Source organism: Vombatus ursinus, unplaced genomic scaffold (assembly GCF_900497805.2).
Source record: "Vombatus ursinus unplaced genomic scaffold, bare-nosed wombat genome assembly UNPS02014810.1, whole genome shotgun sequence".
Lineage (NCBI taxonomy): Eukaryota > Metazoa > Chordata > Mammalia > Diprotodontia > Vombatidae > Vombatus > Vombatus ursinus.
In genome coordinates, this window is record NW_020954588.1 from 7,002,469 (window position 1) to 7,020,966 (window position 18,498).

General features: G+C 36.7%; 1 protein-coding gene across 8 annotated transcripts in view; it reads right to left on the reverse strand.

The window, feature by feature from the left end:
* Positions 1-18,498, reverse strand: part of TFDP2 (transcription factor Dp-2) — a 185,777-nt gene that overhangs the window by 76,073 nt on the left and 91,206 nt on the right. Inside the window, exon 2 of one of the 8 annotated variants that reach the window (XM_027875897.1) lies at positions 13,552-13,782. The exons of the other annotated variants lie outside the window; for them this stretch is intronic. The gene's annotated coding sequence lies outside the window, so the exon portion shown is untranslated. The remainder of the gene's footprint in view (positions 1-13,551; positions 13,783-18,498) is intronic. 8 annotated transcript variants of the gene reach the window in all.

The window sequence follows — 18,498 nt, forward strand, 5'->3', positions numbered from 1 at the left end:
CATAGTTTGGACAAAGGACATGCTGTTATCCATCTGGTTTTTTCCTGGTTAACAGGATAATCTTTTGAGTGATTATAAATCTTATTTCAGAGGCTCTGAAGTCTTTAAACACTTGATGAAATAAACACAATTTCACCTGTAAGAGGAACATTTGGAAGACCTCATATTTATAAAGAATCCCTCATTCCATTTGGACTCTCCAGTGAACACCCTCCATGTGAGTGGCATATACCTTTCTCACATATATATGCCTCCTCATTTCATGCCTTGATTTATATTAATAATCATACACCCAAACATTTTTGTTACAACTTTCAAAGAATCTTGTATTATTTTGAAATATGCACAGGAGACAACTGGAAGAAAGCCTTTACAGCATTTTGCTTTTTCAAATAAAAATACTTTGCTACAGCCAATAAATAATAAGCACTGGGAAGATGATGTATTCTTCACATCTTTCTGTAAGTTGTATGATGGTAAAGATGTGGTCTCCTTTGGAATATCACTTATGAAAAGCCTATGTGTTCCCTTCTAATCACCTCATTAAGGATGTCTTTGATGCATGTGTAGATTTTCCTCATAAAAATTTTGTACAGATGGGTACGTAAACATATCAGTTGATTGCTATTAATATTTTTAAGTCACTTTTTTGGTAATAAGGTCTAAAAAATTTTCCATGCCTTTGGAATGATTTCTAAAAATCTTTCTTTTCACATACTTTGAAAAATGATATCTTCATGCCCTTCCAAACCATATCTCTTCAAAGCATGGACTTCCTTTATAAATGCTAGGACTCATCGAAATGCTTCTATCATATTTGTTTCCTTTAGTGCCAATATCATGCCATCCAATGCCATTTGGTGCCACTGCCAATATTAAGCCAGCCAGTAATCTGGATCTGTGAAGCTGAGATCTCAAACTGTATCATCAAGTGGTAATCATCAAAACAAGCTAGTATTGGGTAAGAAATAGAGTGGTGGATCAGTGAAATAGATTGGGTACACAATACATAGTAGGTAATGACCACAGTAATCTCGTATTTGATAAGCCCAAAGACTCAAGCCTTTGGGACAATAACTCACTATCTGACAAAAACTGCTGGAAAAACTGCAAAGCAATTTGGCAGAAACCACAGACCAATATCTCACATCACATACCAAAATAAGATCAAAATGGGTACACGATTTAGACATAAAGGGTGATATCATAAGCAAATTAGGAGAGTACAGAATAGTTTACCTGTCAGATCTATGGATAATTTATTACCAAATGAGAGAGACACAGAGAAAGAGACAGAGAGAGAGAGAGAGAGAGAGAGAGAGAGAAAGAAAGAAGAGAGAGAGAGCACTTTACAGGATGTAAAATGGATTTACATTAAATTTAAAAGGTTCTGCACAAACAAAAGCAATGCAGCAAGATTAAAAGGGAAAGCAGAAACCTGAGGGGAAAAAATTAACAGCAAGTTTCTCCTATAAAGGCCTCATTTCTCAAATATAATAAAGAACTGTGTCAAATTTATAAGAATATGATTAATTACCCATTTAATAAATGGTCAAAGAATATGGACAGGCAGTTTTCAGATGAAGAAATCAAAGCTATCTATAGTTATATAAAAGGCCTTTATATCACTATTGATTACAGAAATGCAAATTAAAACAAGCCTGAGGTACCACTTCACATCTATCACCTTAGCTACTTCTACAGAAAAGGAAAATGACGAATTTTGGAGAGTATGTGGGAAGCTGCAAACTGACCCAAACATTCTGGAGAACAAGATGGAACTACGTCCGGAAGGTCCAGAAGGCTATAAAACTGTGCATACCCACTGACCCAGCAATATCACTATAAGGTCTGTATCCCAAAGAGAACAAAAAAGAAAGGAAAAGGACCTATATGTACAATATTATTTATAACAGCTCTTTTTGTGGTGGCAAAGAATTAGAAATTGAGGAGATGCCCATCAAATGGGAAATGGCTGAACAAGTTGTGGTATATAATTATGATGGAATACTATTCTGCTATAAGAAATGATAAGCAATTTCTGCCAGACTGCTTTCCAGTATCTTCAACAATTTTTACCACATAATGAATTCTTATCCCAAAAACTTAAGTCTTTACATTTGTCAAATACAAAGTTACTATATTTGTTTGCTGCTGTAAATTGTATGTCTACTCTGTTCCACTGATCTACCTTTCTATTTCTTAGCCAGTACTAAATAGTTCTGATAATTACAGCCTTATAATATAGTTTAAGATCTGGTACTGCTAAGCCTCCTTCCCTTACATTTTTTCACTAGTCCCTTTGAAATTCTTGACTTTTGGTTCTTCCAAATGAATTTTGTTGTTGTTTTTTTTTCCTAATTCAGTAAAATGATTTTTTGGTAATTTAAGGGATGGGGTCTTTTTTTCCCAAATTGAATATTTCATTAACATGGTAGTCGCCTTTCTAATACGTGCACAAACACTCACACATTCTGAATGGTCTGCCTGGAAAAAAAGATGTCTAAATATGCCTATGGGGAAAATCAAAAGTAAAAAATTCCTTTAGGTTTTCATTGTAGGCAATTATGTCCATATCACTCATAAAGCTATCGCCAAATCTGTTCAAGGAAGCAGAATATGGGAGGAGAAAGACTTTTCAAATGTTTTTATTTCTTAAGTTCAGAATAAAATAAAGTTAAAAAAAAAAGAAGATAGTTCAATTTTTTCTAACTTTACGCTAACACACACCAACCAAATCTGACAGTATATGTAACAGTGAACATGCTGCATAGCTGAACGACTCTTAATTTTTTCCCCTTTGATCTGTTTTCCAGGTAAGTTGTTTTTTGCTATGTAAGATGCCTTACATTTCCTTTTTTTTTTTTAACAGCCTTTTGACTCTGTTTTAATATATCTTGTTGCCTCATGGATTCAATGGCTTCTATTTGATTCATTAAAATTTTCAGTAAGCTTGTTGCTTGGACAAGACTTGGTACTTCTTGTACCAAGCTGTTAATTCTCTTTCCGATTTTTCTTCCATAGCTATCATTTCTTTTCTCATTTTTCCCTCAAGAATTCTCATTCCATTTATAAAAACATTTTTAAACTCTCACTTCATCTCTTCCAGGAATTCTACGTGAATTTGTGCTCAAGCTGTTTTTTCTCTGAGGCACTGCCTGTAGATGTTTTGAAGTTGTTCTCTTCTTCTGTTTGTATCTTGAGCGTCTTTGCCATAATAATAGCTCATTATAGTGGGTCGTTTTTTTTCCCCCCTCTGCCCTTTCTTCCACAGACTTGATGTTAGAGCTAGGTTCTACAGTGCTGGGCTAGTAGTACTGCTGTTTTCTTGGGGGTATTAAATGTTATTCCAGGATCTCAGGTACAAGTTGAGGACCTGCAAGTTTTCAGTACTCCCAAAATGGTCTGGTCTAGGGCAACGTCTGATTGCTGCTCCCCTATCTGACCTCTCTAAGTTTTAGATCTGGGTTTTGGTCTGCTCCAAAGTAGAATGCTGCTGGACTCCACCTTGAAGCAATGTATGAGGGGCAGCTAGGTGGTGCAGTGGATAGAGTACTGACCCTGGAGTCAGTAGGACCAGACACTTGACACTTACTAGCTGTGTGACTCTGGTGGGCAAGTCACTGAACCCCGATTGCCTGGCAAAAAAAAAAAAAACAACAAAAAAACCAGGTATTTGGTATCCTGAAGTTAAAACTTAACAGGAAGAACACATTTAGAACAATTAATACTTAAGCATGTACACTTTTGACATAGTAAAATACACAGCAGATCTAAACCAAAACCAACACACTTCCATAAACACAGGGCCCTAAGGCAAGTATAGAAAGATTAACATTTCTTCAAAATGGAAGAGAATACAGAAATAGAACACCTAATTAACAGGTTAAAAATTTACAGAAATACTTCTGGAAGAAACAAACCTCACTTCAAAAAGCAACAGTAAAGGCTGACAACATATATATGCCACCACTGTATTCATTTAATGTTAATGAAACTAGTTTCTCTCTAGAAAGAATGAATGAAACCCTTTAAGATCAAAGATCTATTAATATCCCATAGACAACATCTACATCTACAAATATGGTGATAAATAAGATTCAAATAAATGTTGTGTCAACCAGATTTGTTTAAAGAAACCTAAAGGTTTATAAAAGTGATTCTAGATCAGGTCACTGCCAGTAGGATTTACAGGAAGTTTATCCTTAGGGAGCCTAGACTTATTGAACAACGAAGATTATGCAATGAAATGGTAGAAACTGCTATGTATCACTGCAGACTGCAAAAATTTAGCATCTACCAGATATCTAAAAAGACATAATCAATCAAGATGGCTAAAATTATTCACTAGTTAGGTGGCGCAGTGTATAGAGGACCAGGCCTGGAGTTAGGAAGACCTGAGCTCATATCCAGCCTATGACACTTATTAGCTGTGTGACCTTCGGCAAGTCACTTAATCCTTATTTCCCTCAGTTCCTCATCTGTAAAATGAGCTGGAGAAGAAAATAGAAAAATATTCCAGTATCTTTGCCAGGAAAACCTCAAAAGAGGTCACTGAGAGTCACAACTGAAAAACGACTAAACAACAAGAAGCTTGCTATCCTTTAGAAATCAACAGATGGCAAATCCTCACACTACAAATATATATGCCCCTTCCCCAAACATCTTTAAGAATAAACAGTCTATAGTGGGATTAAAGCACCATAACAGACAGAACCATAGCCCATAATTGGTCAAATATAACACTGATTCATAAAAATTTAGGACAAATGTTTTTAATAGATGTCACACCAAACTTAATATTCATAATTTCCAAACTACATGAAACAAAAAGTCTTTAAAATATTAGGCCCCAAAGAGGAAATTAAAGCCATTAGTGAACAGGACAAAGTACATCTCTGCCATCCTGACTACTGGAGTAGTCCCAAAGATGCTTTTAATGAGTTCATGGAAGAGGTTTTGACATTTCAATACTCTTTATTTGATTACAAAAAATCAGCCATTTTATCTACCTGAGCAATAATCCTCCAAACTTCAAGTATAAAAGGATAACAGCAGGATAGTCACTTGTCTCTGGGTTGTTTCTATCTGAACTCCATCAAAAAAGATGAGAAGATAAACATAACAACAATAATAACACCACTATTGTTACAGGGCTGTGTTAACTCTTTTATCTATTTTTGGTTATTTGCTTTTGCTTCTATCTTTAATATTTATCCTTTTCAAATCTAAACATATTTTAGACCTCCCCATGCTGCCACACCGTTCTCTTTAGACATCTTTTCCTTTTCTTCTTTATGAGATTCATTAACGATTATTTCATCAGAATTTCCTACTTCAGAGTCTTTCATAGCTTTCTGAAAACAGGTATTTATTCTTAATAAAATTTTACATGTTTTTCAAAATGCTGGGTTACAGGGAAAGATTTATATGTAAGAAAACAACTTGAGAATAGCACAATATAAAATTGTGTGTTTACAGATAAGTATAAAAGGAGCTCAGAGAAGGATCTGTGGGATGGAGACTTAACAAGTAATCATAAAATCACAATATTTCAGACAAAAAAACTGAGGTTCAGATCCCACTGACCTACTCAAGATCACAAAACTCAAGTAGAACTTGAGCTTGGTAATTTGGGCCAGATTGGGAGAGGGAAAAAAAGAACATTCCAGATAGGAACAACAATATGAACAACAATACATTTTCCCTTTCTGCTACTTCCATCTCTGCTTCCTACAAACATAACTAGGTATATAAAATACACATTTTTAATTTTTATTGACCTTGTGCTTTTATATAGCCTGTATTCCTAAATGTACTCCTTCCCATTCCCCATTCCAGAAAGCCACTCCTGATTTAAAAAAAAAAAAAAAAAAGATTAAAATGGGAGTATGGCACATGTGAAGACCCCATCAATTTGTTAAGATGGCATCATCCGCATGAAGGATGCTAGGGAGTGGCTTCAGGGAAAGTCATGAAGACTGAAGCACATGTGGACATTCTATAGAACTGGTTCTGGTTATCCTATCACATGGTTATACAGCAGCTTTGTTTTGTTTTGTTTTCCAGTGCCATGGAGCCTGAATGGTAGGCATTTTCAAAAGGACTTACACATTCCTCAACGGATAAATGGTCAAAGGATATGAGCAGGCAGTTCTCTGAGGAAGAAACTAAAGCTATCTATAGTCATAAGAAAAAATGTTCTAAATCACTATTGATTAGAGAAATGCAAATCAAAATAACTCTGAGGTACCACATTACACCTATCAGATTGGCTTACATGACAAAACAGGTCAATGATAATAAGTGTTGGAGAAGATGTGGAAAAACTGGAACACTAATACATTGGTGGTGGAGTTGTGAAATGATCCAACCATTTTGGAGAGAAATTTAGAACTATGCCCAAAGGGTTATAAAAATGTGCATAACCTTTGACCCAGCAATAGCACTTCTAGAGCTGTATCCCAAAGAGATTATACAAATGGGAAAAGGACCCACATGTACAAAAATATTTATAGCAGCTCTTTTTGTGGTGGCCAAGAATTGGAAATTGGGGGGATGCCCATCAATTATGAACAAGTTGTGGTATATGAATGTAATGGAATACTACTGTGCTATAAGAAATGATGAGCAGGCAGTCTTCAAAAAAACTTGGAAAGACTTACATGAACTGATGCAGAGTGAAATGAGCAGAATCAGGAGAACACTGTACACAGTAACAGCCCCATTATGGGACTTGGCTCTTCACAGCAACTCAACAATCTTAGACAACTCCAAAAGATTCATGATGGAAATTGCTATCCACACCCAAAGAAAGAAATATGGAGTCTGAATGCAGATGGAAGCATAGTATTTGCCCTCCTTTTTCTTTGTTGTCTTGTTTTATTGCTTCATTCTCATGGTTCCTCCCATCAGTTCTAATTGTTCTTTACATCACTAATGGGAAAATACGCTTAACATGAATGTATATGTAAAGCCTATATCGGATTGTATGCCGTCTGGGAGGAGAGGGAAGAAGTGGAAGGCGGAAGAAGTGGGAGGGGGAGATAATTTAAAACTCAAAATCTTATGGAAGTGAATGTTGAAAACTAAAAATAAATAAATTAAATTTAAAAAAAAAGGATTTACAGCACCAGCCATGTCTTGGCTATGTTCATTTCTGAAGAAATGAATTAACTCCTTCATTAATGACTTCTGATGAGAGAAGCACGCTATAAGATAAGGGCAGTGGGTCCTCCCACCCTCACTCCCTGAGACAATTTAGTCCCCCGCCAAAACAGTCCTGAGTCCATAGCCTTTTTCTTTGTTCTGTTCTAGGTACACAGAACGGAGTCTTTAATTTGTACTGGGAGCATGAGCCAAGGGGATCCTTGTTAAGAGTTAGCGAGAATGTGAGCTCTTTGAGGGCAGGGATAGATTTTTTTTTTTTTTTTTACATACCCAGCACCATGTCTTTGCATGGTAGGCATTTAATGAATTTTTGCTGAAATGAATTGAGGAGATCCTCCAGAAATAAGAATTAGAAAAGGAATAAACAAGAGGCAAAATAGTTCAGGGTCAATTAGTTCAATTAACAGTCTAATGATTTTTTTTCAAGAAATATGCTAGGTATCTCTATCATCTCATTCTATTTCTGCCATCCAGTCCTTCCTCAGATTTTCTTCTGAATTAGCAATTAAGTTAAACTTATATTTTTAAAATTAAATTTTGTTACACTCAGCCTGTTGTTCCAGTTTATCAATAATTTTTTGTATCTTGATTCTGTAAGCTAATATATTACCTAACCTTCCTGCAAATTTGTTAAGCATATTTTCTTAAAAAGGCTGAGGCCAGAGCTTGAAGGCATGCCAGAAAAATATCCCTCCAGACTGATTCCACTTTAATTGAATAAATTTATTAAGCAGCCACTATGTATAAGACATTGTGCTAGATGCTGGGTACGCAAATACAAAAAAAAGAAACAAACCCTGCCCTCAAGAAACTTACATTCTTCTGAGGGGAAATCTAAGGGGGGCGGCACAGCTAGGTGGCGCCGTGGATAGAGCACCGGCCCTGAAGTCAGGAGGACCTGAGTTCAAATCTGCCCTCAGACCAAACACTTGACACTTACTAGTTGTGTGACCCTGGGCAAGTCACTTAACCCCAATTGCCTTTAAAAAAAATGTAAGGGGGACAACATATTTTTTAAAAAGTGACTAATGAGGCAGAAAAGGGAACTAACAACAGGGGGAATGAGGAAAGACCTGATCTAGGTAACAGTATCTAAGCTGGGCCCTGAAGTTACAGAGGACGTACATTCTAGGCATGGGAGACTGTCTGCAAAGGCATGTAGATGTCACATGGAATGCAGAGTTCAAGGAGTTTCTCCGTAGCAAGAAAGCAAGGCCGGGATGTCAAGGGCCTAGAGGACTAGGACCACAACTGTTTCAGAGTAGTGAAGCCATCAGGATCGAACATAGGTGTGGTAAACACAATTACCTACCCACATGTTGGAGAAAACAAAGGTTGGAGTCAAGAGTCATAGACTGATGGAAATGGGACCAAAAAGTCCAGAATTTCCCAAATTAATAAATCAGCCTCAGAATACTACTCTGGGCTTTGAACTAGACTGCCAGAACCCCAAAATACTGGTCCCAAGGGTGGGTGTGATAGAAATGACATACACCTGTGAGAATAAAGGGGTGGGCGGATCAGAAAAACCAAGGAGTAAAATAGATGGAACTAAGCCTCTATACAAAAACAAATAAAACTGGTTGGCCAGTTTGGCTAGAAGGTAGAGTGGGTGAATGTGAGGAACACAAAATGTCTAGAAAGGTAGGTGGGGTCCAAATTGCGGTAGGCTTTAAATGCTCGCCCAAAGGTTTTCTATAGGGAGAGTCACCGGAGAGTTTTAAGCAGGAAAGTGCCATGGTAAGTCTAGTGTTTTAGGAATATTCTTTTAGCTGTTGGATTAATTTCGAAGATGGATAGAGAAGGAAGGGACTAGAAAGCCAACAATTCAATTAAGAGGCTAATATAATAGATGATAAAGGCGTGATGTAGGACAGCGGCTCTGGGACATGGGACTGATTTCAGAGATAGAGCTGACAAGACTCGGTAACTGAAATGGAAACAATAGTGAAGCAATGAGAAAAGTCAACGTAACTTTGAAGTTGTGAACCTGGGTAAATGGAAGGAAATAATGGAAGTGGAAAATTGAAAGTTTGGTTGAAAAATGGGTTTGGGGGAAAAGATAAGTTTGTGGACATAGTGAGATTGATGCATTGAAAAAATATTCCAAGGAAATTGAATATTCCATGTTCAATAGGTAGTTGGCAATGCTGAAATGGAGCTCAGGAGACAGATTACAGCTAGATACGTATATACAGAGAAATATACCTATATCTATTTATCTATGTAAATTTGGGAGATATTTGCACAAACTCATGCAGATATTGAACCCATGAAAGTTAATGAGATAACCAGATAACCCACAGTGAAAGTTTAGAGAAGGAAGAGGCCCAGGATTAGAGGAGCCATATTCACTTAGGATGGTAGATGATCCAGCAAAGGATCTGCCACTTTGCTCATAGTAATTCAAGAATTTATGAACAGATCTAACTATAGAGCATTCTATAAGAGGGAGAAAGGGAAAGCTATGTAATCTAACAGGATGTACATTATAAGTTCTGCTAAAGAGAGTATGAGAGCACCAAAATGTTGGTCATACAGGAAGCCACAACCTTAGTCTTGATGACATTTTTGGGACTTTTTTTTTAAATATTTATTCCTGCTACTCAATTTATGAGTTAAGGCCCTCCTTGCTACATGAATAGTAAGAGTCAAAAACTTAAGGGTAAATACTAAGATAACCAACATTAGGGCACAAAATGACTGGGACTTTAGTCCCTACAAAGCACTAGTAGTAATCTTAAGAGTATAAGATTCTATACAAAATGGAAAGAAGAAAAAATCCATATCATAATCCATATTTTTAAAAGACTGCCAACTATATCTCCTGAATTTTAAATAAATATTGAAATCTCAGGCATTTGGTTTTTGTTAGCAGTAATAACTAAAGAGGCAGTAAAACCAGCTGAAAAGGTTCCACTGGGATTTCCATAAGTGTAAACACATCCAGAGACAAAGGGGCAGACTGATACATTCGACATCATCAACATAACCTGGATTCTACTGTTTGACTACTGCCCTTTGTATTATACTCAAGAGGATGGTTCTCAACAGGCTTGAAAAATTCAATCACCGGGGCAGTTAGGTGATGCACCGGGCCTGAAGTCAGGAGGACCTGAGTTCAAATCCGGCCTCAGACCAAACACTTGACACATACTAGCTGTGTGACTCTGGGCAAGTCACTTAACCCCCAACTGCCTTACCAAAAAAAAAAAAAAAAAAAAAAATTCAATCACCTAAAATTTTGGTCAGTTTAATAGAACGGAAGCCCCAACTAGGCCCTCTTCCCTAAAAAGCTGGCCCTGGCTAATAGCCCTTCCAATAGCATGATCCTGGCAATACTCAGAAACCATACCCTGGCATTCTTCTGGTATTTCTGGGTTTTTGCTCTTAGGTAATTCCCAGAACTTTCCTTAAAGTGGCCTGTGCACTTGAAGAAAAATGGCTGCAACACTGAAGAGCTGGCAGCTGTTCTATTCACTAGCCCAAACTTTTGGCAAAAACTCTAACATCAATTGTATTTCAATTTTATGAGCACCTGATATAAAATATCTTTTTGTGTTTTATCATATGGATAATCTGAATTTTACAATTTATTGCATGAAAATTCAAACTACATCTGAACACTACCAATTTGATCAACTGAGAAGAGATTCCTTCAAACAACTGTGGTTTGCTTGCAGAAGAATGGAAATTAACTGGATCATGGCACATTTTGGGCCCTGAAATATACTGAAAGGCTGCAAAATTATTGATTTGTGGGAATGTGAGGTGGGAATAGCATACTGCAAAGATAAAGGAATCAAGGAAATTTTGGACCAAAATAGAAGAAACTATGCTTACTTTCAAAACGAAAAATTACTACATGTAAAAAATATTCTTGATACATAAATAATTTAATCTATGGAAGGCCTGTGGGAAAACATGGACAATGTTACACAGTATGAAAAAGCACGAACAGGTTGTAATCTGTAGCCACTGGGGAAGTTGCCTCATTGATAAGATAATGGTTCTGCTGAAATTGGAAAGTATAACTACATAATATCATATTTAATATTTTAGAGAAGAAAATACTGCAACACTGAAATTCTCTCACAAACCTATTCATATAGAGTGAAACACAAGGATACTACAGAAAACATTTTGGGAAATGCTGGTCTACACAATGATTGATAATCAATTTGATTCACTGTTTCAATGAAATGACTTGCTGAGTTTTAATGAATTAGCTCAACTAATAACCACAGCTAGCATTTACATAGCACTTTCAAGGTTTGCAAAGTGCTTTACAAATATTATCTCGTCTGATCCTCATGACAACTCTGGGGGGTAGAACTCCTATTATTAACCCTGTTTTACAGATGAGGAAACAGAGGCAACCAGAGGTTAAGCAATTTGCCCTGGGTCACATAGCTAGTAAGTGTCTGAGGTCAAATTTGAGGCCAAATTTATGAGGTCTTCCTGACTCCAGGCCCAGAATTCCATTTCCTAAAAATCACCTGGCTGCTGTAATCTTGTGATTTTAAACTTAGCAAAATGTTAAGAAAAAAAGGCTACTTAGTATTGTAATTTTTTCCATTCCTTTCCTCAATGGGGCTGGGGCAGGTTGGTCAGTGGAAAGACTGCTTAATTTAGAGTTAGGGATCTAGGATCAAATCCCAGTGGTTTCTATACTCTTTATCACTCTGACCACCTTCCTCTAGATTATGGAAAAATACAGTTCCCAAGCTGCTGGTGGTATAGAGAGCCCTCCACTCATTATCCTGCAGTCCTAAATAGCTCATGGGACAGCTTGTCAATCTTCCTTTTATAATGTGGTTCCCATGACTAAACAATACCATATGCGGTCATGCCAGCCATGATACCATTTTTTTAATGCAGCCCAAAATGGGGGGTGAGAGGGGTAGGAGGTTAAGGGAGCCAGCTCCAAGTCAGGAAAAACTGCATTCAAGTCCTATCTCAAATACATCATGGTTGTCTGACCATTCAGTGCTTCAGAAGGTGTCTCAGACTATAAATTGCAAATCAGTTGCTGATCTGCATTGGTAGAGGAAGTTTTCTCACAGGCAGTTAGTTCTCTGTACCAATAAAAAGACTATGAACTATTTTTATATCCATGTCACATTACTAACTCATAGCCTCATTAAGTCACCTAAAATTGCCAGGTTTAAAAAAAAAGAATTGCTGTAAATCAGATCTATTCCAACCTATAGCCATGTAGCTGATCTTCTGAACCTAAGAACAAAACTATACATTTATTTAATGTGATTTTTAAAAGATGTGTTGTGATCCTTTGAATCCTGATTGTGTTTTATCTAACAAATTAGTAACTCCTCTCAATTCTGTGTCTGGCAAATTTGAATAGCATGCTTTCTGTTTCTTTATCCAAGTCACAAATAAAAAATGTTAGGGAGTCAACATGGTACATGTAGTGCAAAGAGCAAGAGACTACGAGTGAGGAAACCTGGGTCACCATCCCAGCTACTCTAGAATTTGCTATATGACCTTAGACAAAGACATTCAACCTTTCTGTGACTTAATTTCCTCATCCATAAAATCACGTGGTGGTACAAGATGATACCAAAGGTCCCTGTAAGCTCTAACAATCTATGAATCCATGCTGGACAGCAGAAGGTCACATACAGTTTCAGAGAATGTCATTAAGAGATATCTCTCATTTTCTCTCAAAAATGACTCAGATCAATTAACAAACACTATTTGAATAGTTTTTCAACCACTTAAATGAACTTTTATTATCCAGCTCATATTTCTTTTTTCTTTTTTTTTTTTGAGGGGGCAACTGGGGTTAAGTGACTTGCCCAGAGTCACACAGCTAATAAGTGTCTGAGGCTGGATTTGAGCTCAAGTCCTCCTGATTCCAGGCCCGCTGCTCTACCTACCCACTGAGCTACTTAGCAGCCCCTCCAGCTCATACTTCTTAAACTTGTGGATAAGAATATCTTGAGAAAGTTGGTCAAATGTAGTGATGAACTCAAGATACACCACTTCCACAGTAGTCTCAATTTATTAGACAATTAATTCTAACAAAAAAATAAAATGAGGTTAATTGGCCTGAGTTACTTATTATGTGTAATCTTAGGCAAATCACTTCACTTTCTGGGTCTCAGTTCCTTCATTTATAAAATGAGAAATTTGGAACATGTTTCCGCTGAAGGCCCCTCTCACTCTAAATTTTATGATACTCTGGCCCTGACAATACAAATTCCTAATGATCATTATTTTCCTTTTCTACATGGTTATGAACCTTCTGTTTAATAATCCATTCTAGAACTTTGCCAGGGATCACTGTCAAGTTCAGCAGTCTAGTTTCTAGAATTCATCCTTTCCCAAATTTTGAATATCTAGACAACGTTCACCCACCTCCAGTCTTTTGGCACTTCCTCCAGTGTCCGTGATTCCTCAAAGATTTCTGATAATGGTTCCACAATCACATCTGCCAGTCCTCTTTCAGTTTCTTGGGATGTGATTCGCCTGAGCTTGGAGAATCACTTAAGGCAGCTAGGTGCTCTCTTACTATATCCTCACCTATCTTGAGCTTCAACTTCTTCTTAATCATGTCTGTTCTATCTTTCCAGTTTGCAGATCATTATCCTTAATATAGAAGACAGAAGCAAAATGGGAGTTAAGCAGCTCTGCTTTCTCTGCCACCTGTTAACATCATCCCATCTGCCCCAAACCACAGGTCTATCCCGTTCTTATTTGTTTTGCTCCTTCTGAGCATAGCTCTTAAAGCCCCTTTAATTGTCCTTGGAATTTCCGAGGTGTAAGCCTCGACGTGTTCTGGATTTAGCCTTCCAGAGTCTCTTCTCACAGGCTTGTGCCATGTTTAATCAGTCCTGTGATATGTGTCCTCCTTTCACAAAAACCATTTTGTGAAAGTTCCTTCCATCTCTGTGTTCATCAAAGAGTGTTCTGAGCAGCCACACGGGTTTCATTAGATTCCTTCCCCTCAGCTTTCTCTTTGGATTTTTTTGTGACAGAATTTATTTGAGAACTTCTCACCTCTTTGGAACACATTCCCCTACTATAGCCGCCACCACTGGGATCATATCTTTTCTTTGCAAATTCTGAAATCCAATTTCCTGAAGTCTAGGCCGCATTTAAAGTTAAGTGAACTACATTCAAATCCTGTCTGGGTCAAATACTAGTCTAGTACCTGTGTCACCTTCAACAAATAACTTCATGTCTATGAGCTTCAATTTCCTTACCTATAAAACGAAGGGGTTGAACCTCTAAGGTCCTTTCCCATTCTAAATTTATGACTCCATGTATGTTCCATTAAAGGCCCTCTCAACTCTAAATGTATGATTTTAAGATCATTTTACTATGCCCCAAATTCTCAATGGCTTCATACATTAGATGGCACAGCTACTATTTCCCATGATTTTTAAAATTAGGTCCAAAGTATAGTTTCCCTTATGAATTCCTAATTTTTTTTTTTTTTGGTAAAACAAAACTGTTAGCAAGGAAAGTCAACACTGTATTACAGAAGTGGTTTTAGCAGACTGAGATGTCCAGCAATTGTTGGGATAACTGAAGTCTCCTATCACTAAATACTTCCTTTGTACTTGTATTATATATTAGAAAAATATTGTAAATACCCTCCATGTAAATGTTGAAGTCAAGGGAGCAATACAGGTCACATCCACAAAAACGTCCCTTCTGTTCCTCTCTATTCTCACCTAACGATTGACAACTAGGGTTCTACCCTCAGGTTAGTAGATTTCCACACAGGTCTTCTTGACAGTCAGTATTATACATTTGTCTTTATATTATATATGCTCCTTACCAAAGTATATTCTTTCATTGTTCCTCAATTATTGATAGATAGATCCATATGTCTACATATTTATAGATATATATAGATACAGATTATCTCCATACTACACATTAATATAGGGCAGCTAGGTGGCACAGTGGATAGAGTGCTGGGCCTGGAGTCAGGAAGACTCCACTTCCTGAGCTCAAGTCTGGCCTCAGACACTTACTAGCTGTGTGACCCTAGGTAAATCACTTAACCCTGTTTGCCTCAGCTTCATCATCTCTAAAATGAGCTGGAGAAGGACACAGCAAACCATTTCAGTATTTTTGCCCCTCCCAAAAAAACCCAAATGGTGTCATGAAGAGTTGGACATGACTGAAACAACCGAATAACAACAAATGCATTAATATGGAGCTCTAAGCATCAGTCTCAATTCTCTTTCCTGCTATTTTCTCCTGTGAATTAAACTGGCTAACTCCTCTACTACTGTTCTTTCACTGTCACACCTGGTGCCCTCTGGTATTATCTAATGTAACAATTTTTTCTTAACATTTTTTTCTGCCTCTCTCCCCAATTTTTATTTAAAGTTCTTTTGACCAGGTCAGTGAGTCTTCTGTCAAACATGCTTTTCCCAGTTCTCATTAAATAGACTCCAGCCCTTGTCAGGAACCCATCATTCTGGCAGCATAAACAATAGTCCAGAAAACCAAATTTTGTTTTTCAATATTAACTAGGTAATGAACTATTCACTTCCTGAAAGAGCAAAGGAGCTTTCCAAAAGTTTTGACCCCTTCTTTTCTATATTTCAACATATTCAGATCTCTCCCATTCTAAAAAATAAACCATCAAAAAATTAATTCAATTTTTACAGTTAACTTATTCCTACTCTACAAATTTCATCCTTGAGAACATCACCTAATTACATACGATCACTCAGCTCTCTCTAGCTTTATTTTTTTTTTTATATATTCAACAGAATTAATTCTTAGGCTTTTAATCTAGCCTGATCTATGTTATAAGAACAAGTGCATTCTAGTGCAAGGCTAGCCAGGGGAGCATAGCCTAGATCTGGGGAGGAAGATTTATCTTAGATATCTTGCTTATGAAACGGTTTATTTTTAGCTCTTTCAAAAGTTGTAACAGCCCCAAGAGCTATGGGAATGATCCTAAGTAAAGAACAGCCTCTGAAGTCTCTGCTTATGGTTTAAGGCTTAGGAAGTCTCTGATGAGCTCTTTTACAGAATTCAAGTCTGTGAGGATTCTAGACTGTAAAGAAAAGGGGTCAAAAGTATAGTAAAATAGGCTTCTGTATAAGACAGGTATGGAAGCACAATCCTGGTAATCTATTGCCTTCAAGTACACTTGGAGTCAGCACAGATTGATTTTGGAGTGATAAAACTCCTACCTTGGTCAATGGATCTTATGCTATTTTCCCCTATATTACACTTGTGTGAACTATATCATCTGTTCCTATGGTTTTGATTAGCATATTCATTTCTTCAGGATGCCCTTTGTAGTTTCTACTTCAAAGGTTTCATTTTTAGCAAGATGCCAAAATTAACACTGTACAATGACCAGACCTAAGAATTGCAAAATACCCAGCATATTTTTTAATCTGAAGTCCTTCGCACCCAGTTTTCCAAACATGATTAAAAAGTATTTCCAAAAACTTGTCAATGAATCATTTAAAAACATACGGAAGAGGGGGCAGCTAGATGGCACAGTGGATAGAGCACTGGCCCCGGATTCAGTAGGACCTGAATTCCAATTTGGCCTCAGACACTTGACACTTAGTAGCTGTGTGACCCTGGGCAAGTCACTTCACCCCACTGCCTCGCCCAAAAAAAAAATATGGAAAAGAACAAAATAAAGTTCAGAAGAGGATATGGAAAACCAGGCAATAATGGCACTATCGCATTAAATTTAATATACTTAAAAAAAATAAGCAATATATAATAGATTCACAATTTCATATATAATCCTCAATTTCTGGACTTCTTTGTATATGGAAATGTTCACGTTTAATGATGTTCTCTAGTTCGTACTTATGTAAAATCATTATATTACCTAAAATGTCTTACTCTTCTCATAAACTAAGAAAAACCCATTTCTTTGTCTATATACCTAAGATACCACACTAAAGCATTTTGCAACCTTGGACAAATCGCTTTGCTTCTCTAGTCTCAGTTTTCTCATGTATAAAATAAAGGGGTTGAAGAGAGGATTTCTAAGGTTCTCTCCAGCCCTTCAAGATCATACATGGATTATTATAATCTTTTTAATTTTGGTTTTCTCATTTCCAGGGTCTCATCCCCTTCCATCTGTCCAAAGCGGTCTTGCCAAAATCTGTTGACCACATTTACTCCTTTAACTTCTTGCACTTTATACTAATTATTATCTTTGCTTCTAACATCATCATCAGATCAAGTCTGACTGTCATTTTTAAATTTCTTTACTTTCCTACAAAAAAAAATTTCATTTCACATCTTTCTCATTCCCATTTCCATCTGTCTTTATTCAAGCTTTCCCACTTCAGTTCAATGCATCTCATATATTCATAAGTACTGACTGAATTTTCCTTATGACTAAAACAATCTGACACTTGGAATCCTGAGTCTAAGCCACTGCCTCCTTCAGCTCACCTTTGTCCAAAAATTCACCTCTTTTAGGAAACCTATTCAAATTAGGGGAATAAAAGGATGTTCATTCATAGAACAGTAGAGTTACATACTGCTGAACTTCATTACACCTTGGAGACATTATTTAGAAAAGAGCAAAAACTGTACTTATTCTTATGTTTTTCTGAGCCCCTCATAATAAGTCCATGCTCTATAGCTTTGAATACTGTGTTTCATGACTAGCATATTGTGAGCAATTAATAAACAACAGCAAAAGGCATGTTTGCCAAATGGAACACATGCAATTGCCTAGGTACAAAAAAAGGCTGCTAAGCAGAAAACAGAAAATGTTATCTACTACCAACAGTCCGCATGGTTAGAGTAGATCAAGGGAGGTGGGTATAACTAGAGAGATCAGAGTTTAATATTATCAACAGACACAGGGCACTTAGCTTTAGAAATCACTCACATAAAAATACCACAGCTCCTCTTGCTAGGTAAACTGCCTTTAACTATGTTACAGATAGGAAGGAACTAGTTTATACACAGGTATTATATTTCTCAAATACTTATATAAAAATACTCAGGCTGATGAATAGCGTGGATGAAAAGAGAAAAAGAATTCCTAAAATGAATTTAAACTTTAAAACACTCAAGATAAGGGAGATGAAGCATTCCACAGAGGACTTAAAGCTATAGAACGGCCTTTTTGCCCTGGAACTAATAACAAAGTCATCAACATAAACCGTTACAATTCCATATGAATTGCAATTAAGAATGAGAATGGTATAAAATCTGAAAGTCATACCTTAATTCTGACAAAAAAAACCTTTGTGCCCAAAAAATATTCATTCAAATATCTTAAAGTTTCATAAACATAAATAGTTCATTTTACCATCAGGAAAATAATCAAGAGAAGTTTCCTAC